Consider the following 17,577-nt stretch of genomic DNA (forward strand, 5'->3'; position numbering starts at 1 on the left):
ATAAAGTAGCAGGTAATTTTAAGCAATGCATAACATAAGCAGAATCAAATGAGTGTGACCTCTCTTGTGGACCCGTGTACTCCTTATGTTCATCTGCTGAGTCGATGATGGTGATGCCATTGCGGTGGGTGCCGGCGGCAGGGAAGGAGATCTGAGGCGGCGAAAGACGGTCAGGAGTCGTGATGTCTGGTTTGGTGGATGTTTCTGTCGATGGAGCACCTTAGGTGAGGTGGACGGTGTCGCGGCAGGAGCAGGACAAACCACACAAAGTTCCCTTCGACACCTACCTGTAACTGAAGTAATTCTGTAAGGGCTCATTTGGCTTGCATGATTCTAAAAACGCAGGGATAGGAAAAACACCGGAATAGGATTGGAATGCACATGGTAAACAAAGCATTTGTAAACACATGATTTCTGTCAACTTGGGTGTTTGGTTTACAAGAATTGGAAGAGCAGAGGAATGCAAAGAAACATGGCCAAAATAAAGTGAAACCATATGAAAGCGTGTACAGTTAGAATGTTATTCTGCCACTAATGCACTTGGTCTTGTTTTCATGCATAGGATTTTCAAAAGTAGGTCCAGGTGGATGTTTTGCTTCATTCCTTTCAACAAAATGCATGAATAATTGAATAGTAGAGTGCCATTGGAAAATTCCCTATTGCTATGTTTTTCCGTTGAACCAAAATAGCCCTAATGGATCGACATGAATGTATAGTAATAAGTGATGCAACAAGTGTACAACCTCTTTGCCGTAGCCGTGTCGACCTCAGCATCATTGGGTTGGTCGCTGAAGCAGTTGAGGCAGAGGTGGCTGTAGGAGGTGTGGAGGAAGATCTGAGGAATCTGTAGACGGCATCCAGGGCACTGCTCTGTTGTGATGGATCGTTCTGTCGTTGGAGCAGCCCCGGTGAGCCGTAAGACGTCAAGGCTGAAGCAGCACAAGACAGGCATCGTCAATCTCAAGTGGGATTCTAATAGCATCTCCAATAGATGATGTAAAATAGATGTAAATTTTGCATCAACAAAAACCACCTGACTACAACAGATGAGGTAAAAACTGTTGACACCGAACTTAACTGTCGAAACTGAAATTTACTGTGGAATCTGAATGTTACTGTCGAAACTGAACGCAATGGTAGCAGAGAGGCACTGGACATGTAGTTTAGGGAGGGCTTGCAGTTCATCTTCAACCTGCACCCCCCTGAGCCGCCAGCCACCACCGGCCGAACCGCCGGCCCCAGCGCCACCTCGCCGCCCCGAAACAACTCCCCACCGCTGGTCCGCCGCCGCCCCGGCCAGCCCTATAGGCCCCCCGCCCCCACCCTGAACCCTAAGATAGATAGTGGGGTACCTCTCCAGTGAGCCCCCGTCCCCGCTGCGGGTGGTTCTTCCTTAACTCCGGCGAGCCCCCCACCCCCTGAAAATCGACTGACCCAAAAGTCGATTCAGTCGACTGAAGTGTAGCTAAATCGGAGCAGAGCAGTACCACGAGCGAGGCGGAGAGCAGCAGCAGTAGTGCGAGCGAGCGAGCGAGAGCCGGAGCAGCAGCAGCTGGGCGAGCGAGCGATCGAGAGCCGGAGCAGCAGCAACGCGAGCAAGCGAGCGACAGCCGGAGCAGTAGCAACAGATCTGGTTGGTATGGACGCCGCCACCGAAGGGGCCTCGCACTGGGGGAGAGCCGCCGTGGAGATGTCACCCGCGGCGCTGGCTTCAAGGTAGCCGCTCCATGGGGGTGCGGGATGGAGAACCATCGGCGCCGGGAGGTCGAGCTAAGGAGAAGGTGCGATACGATGAGTGTATAACCTCTTTGGTGGCGCCGAGTAGGCCTCGGCTTCGTCCGAGGAGTCGGTGAGGATGCTGCTGTTCCGGTGGAGCAGGTTAAGGCGGTGCTATGGGGATGGAGCAGCCGCAATAGACGAGGCGATCGTCGGAGCAGCTCCTTGGAGGTGGAAGACGGGGCGGCTGAACCGGCGGGACGACGAGATGGATGACGGATCCTCATCCGGGGAGGTGGACAAGGGACGTCGAGCTGTTGCGGTGGACGACGTCGTCGGGGAAGAGGCTCCGGCTGGGCAGCGGTGAGGTGGTGGACGGAGGAGGGTGGGGTTTCGTGGCTGGAGCGGAGAGGTTATGGCGGCATGGGATTTTGAATGGCAAAAAGGAGGCGATGGGAGGGGGTGAACCATGACTTAGGGACGCGCTTGTCCAAAATGTAGGGTGTGTTACAAAAGTACCCCCCACCGATTTGAACTAGCGGCCCTTTCGGCTTAGGGTTAGAAGGGGGATTTCGCGTGTCGGGATTTGGCAGCTGGAGGGAGTTTTCGCGCGCGTTGTAATTTCGGGATAGCAAGGCGCGGGTTGTGAAGGCGCCAGTTTTGGGAGCACGATATCTGAATTTTCGGGATATAACAAGGTGCGGGTTGAATTTTAGGGACAAGCCTAACGTGTAATATTGTACTTGTACGTACCAAATCAATTCGCACTTCCCTCAACCAAAAAGAAAACGAAAAAATAAAACTATTCACACCACACAAGGAGAGAGTCTTGCCCCGTTTTACTATAAAAATGCTATTTAAAGCTACTCATACCAACAATTTAGTGCAATTAAATGCTATTCGATAGTATGAATCCATGTTATGTCCAATTATTTTTTTCACTTGCTGTATAATGCATGTAACCTACTCATACCAACATTTTAGTGCATTCCAAATGTCTATACTACCGCTACAATTCGAACTGAATTTGAATTCGTTTCCCTATTTCAATAAGAATCTATAATCATGATTGTTGCCAACTTCAACCATCATTCGTGTATTACCTTAATAACACACCACATGATTACTATAGAGATAGATATGAACTATGTGTACTACCTGAACTCGAATTATATTTTTTGAATACACTTGATGTTGATTCCAAATAATAGTACATTTTATGTACTAACTATATATTCATAATCTAAACCATGTTCCATACGTGTACACCGTGTTTATCACACATAGTATAGGGCCCCGCCCCCTACATTATGACAAGTATTTAGACCTGAGCTGCAAAAGCCACACATTAGCCCAAATTATGATCAATGTTCTATATATTATACGTAGTACTAGCAAGATGCCCATGCGTTCCACAGAATATCAACATGATCAAGGGGAGGCCTAATTTGCAAATATGGAGAGGGTGTGGGTATCTTTTTTCAAAATTGCCATAGTTTCCTTCCTATCCGTCAGATATAAATCGGACGGCCTATATTGCAGGATGGTAGGCACACCATGATCAACAACTCCGTGTTTTTATAAGAGTAGAGATAAAATATATTATATGTAGTATAACATGTTCATAACCACACCATGTGTATCATCGTTATATATATTCACACATGCATCGGTTTAAAACACTATGATAAATTCTTCAAATATCCGAATTCGCTTTTTATAATGAAATATGATCTCTGTTTGTCTTTTACACCCACACAATCCTCTTATCTTTGTAGCTAGCTAGTGCTAACTTTCTCTCGTGCATGCACACACCTGCATCCCTCTCACCCTCCATCAGCATTCGCTAGCTCCATCGCGCAAATTCGTCTTTTCACTTTAGGTCGTTCACCCACGGTGTGTGTAGGCCCCCCAGCTCCTTCTTTACGGCACACATCGATCGATATGCCTTTCTAGCCAGGTGTGCCTAGCACAAACACAAGCTTCCCCTCTTCTCTTATCACCGTCCATGCCTCACTCCCACCACTCTTTTCATCGATCTCGTACTCGCACACTCCTTCCCCCTCGATATAGTATGACTCTCGCACCACCTCCTAGATGCATCCCTCTCTCTATCCTTCTCCCCGTGCCTCATTTGCTTCTAACACACACATGCATGTATACCGATCGATCTCCCAACATATACCTAGGTCGACTTTAACTATTCCCCCCCATCGATCGACGTACCTCACAAGTTATGTCTCTCCTTTCTCTGACAAAGGACGATTGATCTTCCTATGTAGTTATGTCTTCTTACCACAACCATATCGTCCCCGCTCATCATTCGTGCATGCCTCCTAACCCGTCTCTCACATGCACGTGCACAGACAGGCAGCCATCCCCTCTTTTATTGATATTGCAGGCGTGCCCTCCAATTGTCTAGCAAGCCTATCCCACCATTTGTTAGAAGCAACTCCACTACCACCCCCTCCAACACTCTAGCTCTGTCTCTCTCCTAACCTTATTCCTCTCCTACACATATGCATGGATGCCGATCGATCTCCCTTAATACATGAGGTAGATCGATCTCCCTTAATACACGAGGTAGGCCTCTCTCCTCCTCCACACATATACCAGCCATTGTACCTCTATAGTTAATTAGGCCTCCCTCCCCCCCCACCACACACCGATAGTCGAGCACTGTAGGTAGGTATCCATGCCACAGACACAAACTGCACCTGTCCCCTCTCTCGTTCTAGTAGGCCAACCACTCTATATCTTTGACGTGGGCACACACAAATTCGATGGCACTCTTTATCGACCGCGCGTGCACACACACACACACACACACACATCATCCCTCTCTTCTATTCTATGGACACCTCAAGTCGATGATACCTCCACTCTCTTCTCGTGGATCGCCCCCTCTATATAAATGATATATCTGGGACTCTATTTCACACACATTGCATATGTTACATTTTTTGATTGACCCCCCCAAAAAAACTCTCACGAACCCACACACTATATCTCTCTACTTTTGCATCTCTCTCACACAACCCCACGTAGGTGGTGTACATATACAAGAAGAGAATAGATGCACCGTGCACGTACTCACGCTTCGTGCCCAGCCACACCCGCGCGGGTACACGATGGAGCTCATTTCTGTACGAAATGGCAGCCCACGTGCTAATTTGATCGCGTGTAGCGGTTGTTTACCTATGGAGGTCGTGTACCACACATGCATGAAACAAAGTTCGACTTGATGCGTTGGCGCGTTATTTTTAAATAAAGTTATATCGCTCAATGGCACGTACACAGAATATAAAACTATTTTTATGGAGAAAAAGGTAGTCCGCTCCACTATATACAATGGAGCCTCCCTACCTGGTTTGTCTCTCTTTAGAGTATCTCACACCAGGCTGCAGTGGCCTCTCTCTCTCATCGTTGGTCACTGATCCGGCCACATCTCGTCCGCTGGCGGAAAGGGAGGACGCGCATCGTTTCTCTGTTCGACGGCGCCGAGGCAGCACGTCCTGATCTGTGGTACACGCCGTTCTCTCTGACCAAGCCCCAGCGCGGTAGGGCCTACACCACCTGCTCGCTGCCGCAGTATGGGCAGATTCCGCCCGCCGCCGCTCACCTAGTTACATCCGACGACCTCCAGGTATCCCCTCCGGCCTTGCTCCACAACCCGTCTTCCCACGTCGCTGCATGTGGATCTTCCATAGTTCTTTGCACAAAACGTAGCTCGTCCGGCGTACTTTCCATATTGCAATCTCGTCCTCACACCATTTTAGACAAACACAACAGTGTTGTTATCTTCCCTTAGGACAAGGAATATGCTTCTTTTTTGTCGTCGCAACTGTCATCAACAATATTTGTCTTTTTAGAAATTTCAAATGGGCATATTTTAGAGTGTAGATTCACTCATTTTGCTTCGTATGTGTATTCCCTCCGTTCCTAAATATTTGTCTTTCTAGAGATTTCAACAAGTGACTACATACGGAGCAAAATGTGTGAATCTACACTCTAAAATATGTCTATATACATCCGTATGTAGTAGTCCATTTGAATCTCTAAAAAGACAAATATTTGAGTAGTCACTCGTTGAAATCTCTAGAAAGACAAATACTCCGGAGTATATTTAAGAACCGAGGGGGTAGTGCACAGCCGCATGGGAGACTCAGACCGGTCGTTGCGCCGCATTAATAGTGAGTAATGAGTAGTCAAATCATAAGCCCCACCTTTCCCACTGTAAGTTGCTCGGAAGAAGCAACCATCAATACGCTCTTATTTGAATCCGCTCATAGTACTCCATTCGTCACTGTTTATAGAGCGCACTTCAGAAAAAGAGAAAATCTCTGGGACCAAGGTGACTAGCGATCGGCCTGAAAAATAGCATTGGTAGTTATAGCATGGCGTCTATTACTAGAGGAAATAATGCGTACACACATGCATGCAGTGCTTCCACGCCGGGTACACACATGCATGCACTTACTCCACTCCGTAGTACTACATCGAGAGAAAATTGCGGTTACCACGCCCTAATTAATTGAGCATTAAACCAAACACGTCTAAAGTCTCGCTGGTGGTGGAAATGCATTGAGAGAAATGCATCATAATGAAGCCCGCCCTGTAAACTGTGACGGAGGGAGGAGTAGTATGAAGGTGCAAAACCAAGTACGCGTATGGCCAATCGGTCAACGCACCTCCTCTTGGCATATCACTGACATGTGGGACCGGAGTGTGAGCAAACCGATCTCAATTGACGGCAAAATGGCCAACCCGCCGTTCCTTGAGAGAGACGAGGAGCGAGAACACATAGATGGGCTCGCACGGAGGCCAAGATATATTCGATCATGGTTGATCGATATCATCATTACATGTTGGGTTGCTGTTTTCCGCCCTTCTCCGGAATAAATGTGTACTTTATCAGAGATTAAAAAAGAGAGTACAGAGGCTCCACCATGCGGTTCTAGTAGTAGTACTACTCGTACTACTAAACCTTCCGCTTGGCTCTTCGCCTCTTCGTGAAGTCGAACAATGATGGTACTCCGCATGTTCGATACTACAGTGTATGCCTCTGGCAATCTGACACCGAATGAACTGATGCATGTCCACCACCTAGGCGAGGGTACGTTGCATTAGTCAAAAGGCGTATGCAAGCTTCACCTTGTCCTGCAAGCTTCTCCTTGTTCTGGGAGTTGACGGGACACACCAACAAGTAGTGCTAGTCCATCCTCCCTCCTTTCCGGTTAATATGGCTTAATCTTTTTTGCGGGTAAATGAGAGAGCTTTATTCATATATAAGCATTCTTAGGACGATCAGCCAAGACACTGGTCACTAGGAAGCGAGGTACCCCGCAAAAAAAGAAGTAGGAAGCGAGGTGTTTCATCAAGCCAGCTCTCGGCCCCTTTCAAAGTGCAGCAAGGACGGTTCGCACAAAGATGCGCCACAAGGTTTGCTGACCTGTTTACATGCTGAATAACAAAAAAAGAGGAAATATTACCGAGCGCTCCAATTTGTAATAGGATATGAGCCAGAATTAAGCGAGAATTGTGGCGAGTGTTCCATGCAATCAACTTCCATTATCACATTCGAGAACCCTCGAAGAGAACCAAATGTGTTGAAGATTGCTTTATCACATTTTAAAAATATAATAAGAGTGCAGACATTCCTCCATCCGGTTCCTAGTACTAGTATAGTACCTCTATAGACTATAGTAGTAGTACTAGTACTAGTAAACTTTGTGTCGGAGTAAATGGCCACGGGTAGCCTAACCGACTACCCATGGTTCTTCAAAAATTATCAGGCCGATCGAGCCTACAAGCATTCGAAGCCTTGGGCCGACTTCCCCTGGCCGACTACCCCAGGGGCCGACTCTACAAAGGCGATCCGGCCTTGGTAACCTCCCCCAAGATAGTTGCGAGATGGCCGACTCCCGGAAGCCGGCGCCGAGAGGACCGACTTCCAAGAGCCGGCCATGAAGCGCGCCGACTCCACAAAGCCGGCCAAGGCCGCACCCACCAGAACTACGCCCACATAATGGTGAAAAGACGGAGTATGGCCACAGTGCGGCCTACTACCCCCGAAGCCCGAGGCAGGCATGGCCACAGGACGCCGTACGGGCCGGTCACCTCCCGTTCAGCTCGGCACTGTAGCCATGCTGGCCACAACGTCGTCCATGACAGGTGCCAGTACGGCCCACGGGCGGTGGGCCCCCTTTGCCAGAGAGAGGCGCAAAGGCGGCCCGGCCTCCCCCAGTCGGCCAAGGGCGTAGCCGGCCCCCAAAAGCCGGCTACTCCCCTCCCTCGAAGCATGAGCCACATTAAGGAGACAAGACGAGGTAAGGCTACAGTGAGAGCCCTAGAGGCGGCACACTGTAGCCACGCTTACCTCGACCAAGCCCTCGTCATCAGAGGCGAGGCTACAGTAAGCAGCCGCCGACAAGACCCCTAGGCAGTGGGGCCGGCCTGTCGACCAAGAGGCCGGCAGCCGGCGGGACCCACCAGTCGGCGGGCCCCAACGGCCGGCGGAGAAGCCGGCGAGCACAGACACTGACGACTGGGACCTGCGCCCAGCCGGATTACAATTGTACCCCCGGGGGTAGGCCTATATAAACCCCCCGGGGCACCCATGCAAAGGGTTGGCTTCTTAGAGCGACACACGCACCATAGAGAGAGGGAAGTGAGAGCTAGCCTTGCTCTTCTTCTCGCTTGAACCCAACAGCTCTAGGAGCATTTGTAGCCACTCTTTCTGAACTAGTGATCATGCGGAGACCCCGCAGAGCAGGACTAGGGGTGTTATCTCCACGGAGAGCCCCGAACCTGGGTAAGATTCGCCGGCGTGCATGTCTTTGCCTCATCCCGTTTCCAGGCACCGGCGACGTTTTACTGGCACCCACCATGATAAGCCACCCGTTGGCATATGTCGCACCTACCACCCGACATTTGGCGCCCACCTTGGGGCCAGGTGCACCGTCGTCCGGAGACCTGTTCTGGACGGGAACCCTCTTCCTCCCCCGCGAGCGCAGCCAGCCTGCTGCGCCCGATGGCGTTTGCCCCGACGCGCTGCAAGGCGTCGACGACGCCTGCGCAGCGAGCTGCCTCGCCGATCTTCTCGGCGAGGCTCGCATCTCCGACGAGCCTGCGTCCGACGCAGGCACGGACTACCCCGAGAGCCGCCTCGTCAGCCTCCTCGACCAACTTCATGTCTCCAGCGAGCCTGCTGCAGACTTGGAGTCGGTCGGCTCCACTGATCCGATGCTTGTCGATTCCGACACGGCATCGCTTGACGCCTACCCCTCCGACGTGGTTGTCTTCGACGAACCCCTTCCTCGAGCTGACAGCGGCAGCAGCGCTGTCACCGAAGTGTTGGTCATCAGCCACGTCGCCAACTCGGGCGAGAACGCCCACGAGGCCCTGCAAGTGGCGATGCACGACTTGTCCGTCCCCATCCCGGCCAACGTCAACGCCGAGACCGTGGAGGCACGCCGCCTTGCCCTCGTCGCGGAGGGCCAGAAGATAGCCTCCATGAGACGCCTCACCGAGGCCCACCAGTGCGAAGTCGACCGCGCCGCCTTCGGTACGCCGCCGCCTAGCGGCCCAAGCCGAGCCGGCTTCGTCCAGAAGCGCGGCGCGGCTATCGTCAGCATGCTGGAGGCAGATCGCCCCGTCTACGCCACCCCGCTCGAGAATCTACGAGCCGCCCAGGCGGCCGCAGAAGAGCTAAATGGGCTGGGAGCCGATGAGCTCCCCTACATGACAAGACGGATCCAACAACTGATCGATGCGGCCGCAGAATGGCATGAAGCCGGCGCCCGCGCTGATAGCCATCCCCCCCGCCGGGAGCACGCTGCGACGTCCCGCTCGCCGACTGCGAGCGGCACCCGCCAGAGGAAAGACAAGGAGCCGGCTGCTAGCCGCAGCCGGACTCGTATCACCATCGAGCGCGACGCGGAAGGCCGCCCTCGAGCGGTGGAGTGCCAAGGAAACCTGCCTCCTCGCCCACCTCGAAGGGAAAGACGTCTCACCCCGCCGCCTGTCACGCACCGACTCTTGGTGACCGACTAGGCTGCCGGGAAGGAGTCGGCGAGAATGTCGCCCGCCACCGGATCGACTGCCTTGCTCGATCCCTGGCGCTGGAAGAAGAAGACGATGTCGGCCCGCCATTCTTTGGCCCCCGCATCCGCGACGAGCCCTTCCCCAAAGGGTTCTCGCTCCCCAGAGACACGCCCAAGTACAACGGCTCTGTGAAGCCGGAAGATTGGCTCATCGACTACTCCACTGCTGTCAGCATAGCCAATGGCAATCGACGCGTGGCCGTGAAGTACGTCCCCCTCATGCTGCAGGGCACGGCGCGCACCTGGCTCAACATCCTCAAGCCCTACAGCATCAACAGCTGGCTGGACTTCACGGAAGTCTTCGTCCGCAACTTCACCAGCACGTACAAGCGGCCTCCCAAACCTCGCCAGCTCTCCTTGTGCGTTCAAGGGCCCAATGAGTCGACCCGCGACTACCTCACGCGGTGGGCCGAGCTCCGCAACTCCTGCGAGGGGGTGCACGAAGTTCAGGCCATCAAGTACTTCACCGCCGGGTGCCGAGAGGGCACCCTCCTCAAGCACCGACTCCTCTACGACGAGCCGGCTACTCTCGACGAACTCCTGATCATCGCGGACAAGTACGCCACGGCCGACTCCTCGATGAAGACCGAGCTCCGAGTGGACGCCTCTGGGAAGGTGATCGCTCCGGCTCCCAAGACGCCGGCTGGCGACTCCAATCGGCGCCCCTACCAGAACGATCACAAGCGCAAGGCCCCCATGCCGCCTTTCACTAGTCGGCAGGTGGCCACAGTTGAAGATGAGCAGCTCGAAGAGCGGCGCGCTCCAAAGAAGAAGGGTGGCAGGCCGGCTTGGCAGCCGGCTTTCTCCTACGAGCAGACTCTCGACGCTCCCTGCAAGTTCCACAGCGGCGCGAAGCCGTCCAACCACACGACCCGAAAATGCCACTGGCTCACGCGAATCTCCAAGGGCGAAGGGTTGCTGCCGCCTCCGCCTCCCGGCCCGCCGCCTCCAGCCCCCCAGCAGCCGGCAGCTCGGCCGGCAGTCGGAGCCATTCAAGATGAGTTCCCTGAAGAGCATGCCGCCTACGTCGTCTTCACCAGCCAAGCCAAGGAAAAGCGTAGTCGGCGCCGTCGGCACCAAGAGGTCAACGTAGTCGCCTCTAGTGCTCCCGAGTTCATGCACTGGTCCGAGAAGCCCATCAACTGGAGCCAGGATGACCACCCAGAGGTGATGCCATCCCCTGGCTCCTACGCACTGGTCTTGGATGTCACCCTCGCGACGGAGAGGCGAGCTGCCCGATTCTCCCGCGTCCTGATAGATGGCGGAAGCAGTATCAATATACTGTACCACGATACCATGGAGAAGCTGAACATCAAGCCAAAGCAGCTCATGCCAAGCCGGACCGTGTTCCATGGCATCGTCCCCAGCTTGTCTTGTTCCCCGATCGGCAAGATCAAGATGGATGTTCTCTTCGGAGACAAGGATCATTTTCGCCGAGAAGCGATCTGGTTTGAAGTAGTGGATCTGGGGAGCCCCTACCATGCTTTGCTTGGCCGGCCTGCTCTGGCCAAGTTCATGGCTGTGCCCCACTACGCCTACCTGAAGATGAAGATGCCGAGCTCGAAGGGGATCATCACGGTAGCCGGCGACTACAAGAAGTCCATCGAGTGCGCCATGGCCAGTAGCCGGCTGGCCGAGTCCCTCGTAGTGGCAGAAGAGAAGAAGATGCTGGAGCGGGTCGTGGCCATGGCCGGCAAGCAGCCGGCCCTGTCCCCCAACCCCAAGGATTGTGATGCGCAGGGCTCCTTCCAGCCGGCCAAAGAGACGAAGAAGATACCTCTGGACCCGGAGAACCCGGAGAGGTTTGCTGTCATCGGGGCAAACCTGGACAGCAAATAGGAAGGCGAGCTCGTCGACTTCCTCCGTGAGAATCGAGACATTTTTGCATGGTCCCCAAAGGACATGCCGGGTGTCCTGAAGGATTTCGCCGAGCACAAATTGCACGTCCGAGCCAACGCGAAGCCGGTCAAGCAGCCCCTCCGCCGACTGTCCGAAGAGAAGCGAAGAATCGTAGGAGAAGAGATAGCCCCGCTCCTCGCCGCTGGCTTTATTATGGAAGTATTTTTTCCAGAGTGGCTTGCCAACCCAGTTCTGGTATTGAAGAAGAACAACAAGTGGTGCATGTGTATAGACTACACCAGCCTCAACAAGGCCTGCCCCAAGGATCCGTTTGCTTTGCCACGGATTGACCAAGTGATAGACTCCACAGCCGGATGCGAGCTGTTGAGCTTTTTGGACGCCTACTCAGGGTACCATCAAATCAAGTTGGAACCAGCAGACCGCCTGAAGACTGCCTTCATCACACCATTCGGAGCTTTCTGTTACCTGACTATGACATTCGGCTTGAGGAATGCCGGTGCCACTTTTCACCATTGCATGCAGAAATGCCTCCTCAAGAAACTCGGTAGAAATGCCCACGTCTATGTAGACGACATTGTGGTGAAGACAGAGAAGCGCGGCACCCTGCTGGAAGACCTCAAAGAAACATTCACCAACTTGCGCCGATTCCAAATCAAGCTCAACCCCGAGAAGTGCGTGTTCGGAGTACCAGCCGGCCGGCTGCTAGGCTTTCTGGTCTCCGAACGCGGCATCGAGTGCAACCCTGTGAAGATCAAGGCCATCGAGAGGATGGAGGTTCCCACCAAATGGCGAGATGTGCAGAAGTTCACCGGGTGCTTGGCCTCCCTAAACCGCTTCATCAGCCGGCTAGGAGAGAAGGCTCTCCCCCTGTACCGACTCATGAAGAAGTCCACTCACTTCGAGTGGAATGACCAAGCCGACCAAGCCTTCCACGAGTTGAAGAAGATGCTGACCACTCCGCCTGTCCTGGCGGCACCGACTGAGAAGGAGCCCATGCTCCTCTACATTGCCGCGACCAGCCGAGTAGTCAGTACAGTTGTTGTGGTCCAGCGCCCGGAATAAGGCCGAGCCCAGCTGGTCCAGAGGCCGGTGTACTATCTAAGCGAAGTACTATCCAGCTCAAAACAGAACTACCCGCACTACCAGAAGATGTGCTATGGAGTGTACTTTGCCGCCAAGAAGCTGAAGCCCTACTTCCAAGAGCATCCCATCACGGTCGTATGCACTGCCCCGCTGGCCGAGATCATAGGCAGCCGGGATGCATCCGGCCGGGTGGCTAAGTGGGCCATTGCGTTGGCGCCATACACAATTTTCTACCAGCCCCGCACCGCCGTCAAGTCCCAAGCACTGGCCGACTTCCTCGTCGACTGGGCCGAGACCCAGTACCTGCCGCCGGCTCCCGACTCTACCCATTGGCGGATGCACTTTGACGGGTCCAAGATGCGCACCGGCTTGGGAGCCGGCATCGTCCTCGCTTCTCCCAAAGGCGACAAGCTCAGATACACGCTGCAAATCCACTTCGCCGCCTCCAACAATGTGGCCGAGTACGAGGCACTCATACATGGGCTCCGGCTAGCCAAAGAGCTCGGCATACGCCGGATCCTGTGCTATGGCGACTCAGATTTGGTGGTCCAGCAGTCATCTGGCGACTGGGACGCCAAGGACGCAAACATGGCGAGCTACCGATTCCTCGTCCAGCAGATCAGTGGGTACTTCGAAGGGTGCGAGTTCCTTCATGTGCCAAGGGCCGACAATGACCAAGCAGATGCCCTGGCACGGATCGGCTCCACCCGACAGGCTATACCGACCGGCGTCTCCCTCCAGCGCCTCCTCAAGCCGTCCATCAAGCCGTCTCCAGAGTCAGACTCTATCTTCGTACCGCCTGTGCCCGATACAGCCGGATCCGACTGGAGGAATCCCGCAGGCGGCACGGGGACTTCAGGACCCGGCCCGGGGACTGCTGTAGTCGCACCCGACCCGGGGACTACCGTAGTCGCACCCGGCCCGGGGACTTCAGAACCCGGCCCGGGGACTGCAGCAGTCGGCTCGGGGACTGCAGCGGTGCAAGAAGCGGTGGCCGACTCCAGCTCCACGCCACCCGACCCACCCACCCGAGTCATGGTGGCTGCACTAACAGAAGAAGAAGTCACTACTCCATCATGGGCCCAGCCCATCCTCAAATTCCTAGTCAGCAGAGAGCTGCCGGCTGATGAGACCTCAGCGAGACTAGTGCAACGACGAGCCGGAGCATATGCAATAATCAACAGAGAGCTTGTCAAGCGCAGTGTCACTGGAGTCTTCCAGCGCTGTGTCGAGCCAGAAAAAGGAGTGGCAATCCTCAAGGATATCCACCAAGGCGAATGCGGCCACCACGCAGCCTCAAGATCACTTGTGGCCAAAGCTTTCCGACACGGTTTCTTTTGGCCGACTGCCTTGGAAGGTGCCAAACAGATAGTCAAGAGCTGCAGAGGATGCCAAGTCTTCAGTTCCAAGCAACACCTGCCGGCTTCTACACTCAAGACCATTCCCCTCACCTGGCCCTTTGCCGTATGGGGACTGGACATGGTGGGCCATTTCAAGACAGCCCGCGGCGGCTTGACTCATCTGCTCGTTGCCGTGGACAAGTTCACAAAATGGATCGAAGCGAAGCCAATCAAGAAGCTGAACGGGCCGACTGCCGTAACATTCATCACCGACATCACTACTCGGTACGGCGTGCCGCACAGCATCATCACCGACAGCGGCACAAACTTTGCCAAAGGAGCACTAGCATGTTTCTGCGCGACGCAGGGCATCCGACTGGACTTAGCGTCCGTTTCCCACCTGCAGTCAAACGGCCAGGTCGAGCGAGCAAATGGACTCATCCTCTCCGGCATCAAGCCCCGACTAGTTGTACCACTGGAGCGATCGGCCGGCTGCTGGCTTGATGAGCTGCCGTCTATCCTCTGGAGTCTGCGTACCACCCCCAACAAATCAACCGGCTTCACTCCATTCTTCCTTGTATATGGTGCCGAGGCTGTCATTCCAACCGACATCGAGTTCGACTCGCCTCGGGTTACCATGTACACGGAGGCGGAGGCCAAGGAAGCAAGAGAAGACGGCGTCGACCTGCTGGAAGAAGGCCGGCTGTTGGCACTCAGTCGGTCCGCCATCTACCAGCAGGGGCTGCGCCGCTACCACAACCGCAAGGTCAAGCCAAGATCCTTGCAAGAGGATGACCTTGTGCTTCGGCTGATCCAGCGAACAGTCGGCCAGCACAAGCTCTCGCCCCCTTGGGAAGGCCCCTTCGTCATCAGCAAGGCACTAGGCAACGACTCCTACTACCTGATCGACGCGCAAAAACCAAGAGCACGCAAGAGAGATGACTCCGGCAAGGAGTCAGAGCGACCATGGAACGCGAACCTCCTGAGAAGATTTTATAGTTGAAAGCAGTATGTATCATGCTACCCTTTTGTATTAAGTATGAGACAACAGGCTCCCCGAGGAGTACTCGGGGACTGCCTTTATTTTTGAGTGACGAGTGTCATATCCATGAATGTATTATAACATTTGATTTCTTGTCTGGCACCGGGTTCGACTAGTCGGCCCGGGGACTGGCCGCCTTGAGCTATATTAAAAGTTCTACCTGAAGTCAGACATAGTGTGCCGGCTCCCAAGTCCTCTCTTGTTGAAAGTCGCGGCTCGAAGAACCGACTGTCCGACTAGCAAGAGCCAAGGCAGAAAGGATGCCCACACGAAAAACGGCTAAGGACTAATGAACTTATATAGCGAAAAGACGGCCTCCAACCACGCCTGTCGGCTGTCAGAACAGCCGGCTGGCCGGCTGCCTAAACACTTAGCTCTAATCCAACAAAGCTAGAGTACTTGCCCTCCCAATTGGCCAAGCACTTCTCCAGCCACAGATTGCAGAGCAACTGTCTGACTGGGGAGGCGGCAACCAAGGGAGGGCGGCAAAGGAAACAGTAGAAGGATGAAAAGCAAAGAACAAGGAAGAGCCAAACACATGCATAGTCATATATACATATAAAGCCCTCAACAGGCCGGCAATCGACATAGTTCGAATACACCCCCAATGGGTGGAATTGTGCAAACTTAACAAAATATTGTTCCAAAAGTGATAAGACAGGAAAACAAAAGACAGCAGACTAGACTAAGGCGCGGTGCGTGAGCCGGGTTGGTCGGTGAAGATGGCGTCGCCGGCTGAAGGAGTGGCCGGCTGGCGGGTCTCAGCCTGGCCACCATCGGTGGCAGGCGGCGCACCCACGCGCGACGTGTTGCTGGAGGTGCGGTCAGGCTGAGGCTGGCTGGCTGCTCCACCATCCGGCTCGGCGTCTTCACCCTCCTCCTCCTCCTCTTCGCCCTCGTCGCTGGAGTCGATCTCCTCCGCCGAGTCTTCGCCGTCTGCTGGGTTCAGCCCGAACCAGTCCTCCGGCTGGGCGACACCTTTGTCATCCACCTCAGGGACGAAGGCACTGGTGTCGGTGTAGTCGGCGATCGCCGAAGCCCGTCGGATGATAGCCGGCCGCGCCGGCTCCAGCTCCGTGTCGGCTTGCTGCCGCCAGGTAGCCAGCTGGTCCAGACTCAGGCCGGGATACCAGGCCTTGACGAACTCCAACGCCCGCCTGGCGCCGGACCGAGCCGCCGAAGCCTTCCAGGCTTCAAAGCGGCCGACTGCCACCTCCAGCCAGTCGGCAGTCCGACTGGGGGTGCGGGGAACCACCTCGCCAGGCCAGAGGGCGGCTAACACTTGCGCCCCAGCACGCTGAAGACGGCGGAGCAGTCGGTGAGCCGGTTGGAGGCGAGCCTGGATCGCCAAGAGCTGCTCCTCCAGCAAACGGCCAGCGTTTGGTGCAATCTTGGCGCCAGCCTACCTTCATGCGTCGAGGCGAGCCTCGATGATCTGGTTGGCGGCGGTAGAGTAGCCAGGGAAGTACTCTGTGCAAGAAAGAAAGAGAAAGAAGAGAAAACACCAAGTCAGAAAACGAGCCAAAAGCGGCAGACGGCAGGAAAGGATGAAGAAGTAGGCGGCTTACCGTCAACCAAATCTTCAATCTGGCCATAGCAATTGATCAGAGTCTGCCTTGCTTCGGCCCAGCCAGCCGCCTCCGTCTCGTACTCGGCCTGGAGGGCGGCTTCGCGGTCCTGCAACGCCTTCAGAGCCGCCTTGTGGCCCTCCTCCTGGTCGGCCAGCCTCTTGGCCAGGCGGTCACGTTCCTTCACCAAGGCGGCAAACTCGGCCTCCTTGGCACGAAGGGCAGCCTGAGACCCTCCCAGCTGTGCCCTCAGACTAGCGTTGGCCGCTGCAGAGACGGCAGAAAAAGAAGAAACAATAATAGGAAGTCTTCAAGGAAGATCCGACCCGACTGCTCAGCAGTCGGCCTGGATCTCAGGGACTACACCCAGTGGGTGCGCTGACGCGCCCCCACGTGAGATAAAGAACAAAGCACTTACCCCGGCTCTCAGTTAGGTCGGCGGTCTTCTGGGTCAGCTCCCGAGCCTGGGAGTTGAAGGCAGCCGCGCGAAGATTGTGGTAGCCCTGCAAGACAGGCAGAAGAGCGAAGTAAGAACAAGAACAGCAAAACTAGATCCACTAAGAAGTTCCAAGCCGCCTGCTCAGCAGCCGACTCGGAACTCGGGGACTACACCCAGTGGGTGCACTGACGCGCCCCCACGGAAGAAACCAAGATCAAAAAGAAGCAAGATAAGAAGACTAACCCGGATGGCCGCCCGGGTCGCAAGGAACTCGTCGGTGTACCGCCTCAGCGCCGTAGCCTGGGCTTGGAGCCGGGTCCGGACGTCCTGCGCGGCCACGTTCATCACGGCCGTCCCTCCACCCGGCGTCCACCCCGAGGTGGCGCTGGCCGCCTCCACATGCTAGGCCGACGAGCTGGAGCCC

Source organism: Triticum aestivum, chromosome 2D (assembly GCF_018294505.1).
Source record: "Triticum aestivum cultivar Chinese Spring chromosome 2D, IWGSC CS RefSeq v2.1, whole genome shotgun sequence".
NCBI classification, from domain to species: Eukaryota; Viridiplantae; Streptophyta; class Magnoliopsida; order Poales; family Poaceae; genus Triticum; species Triticum aestivum.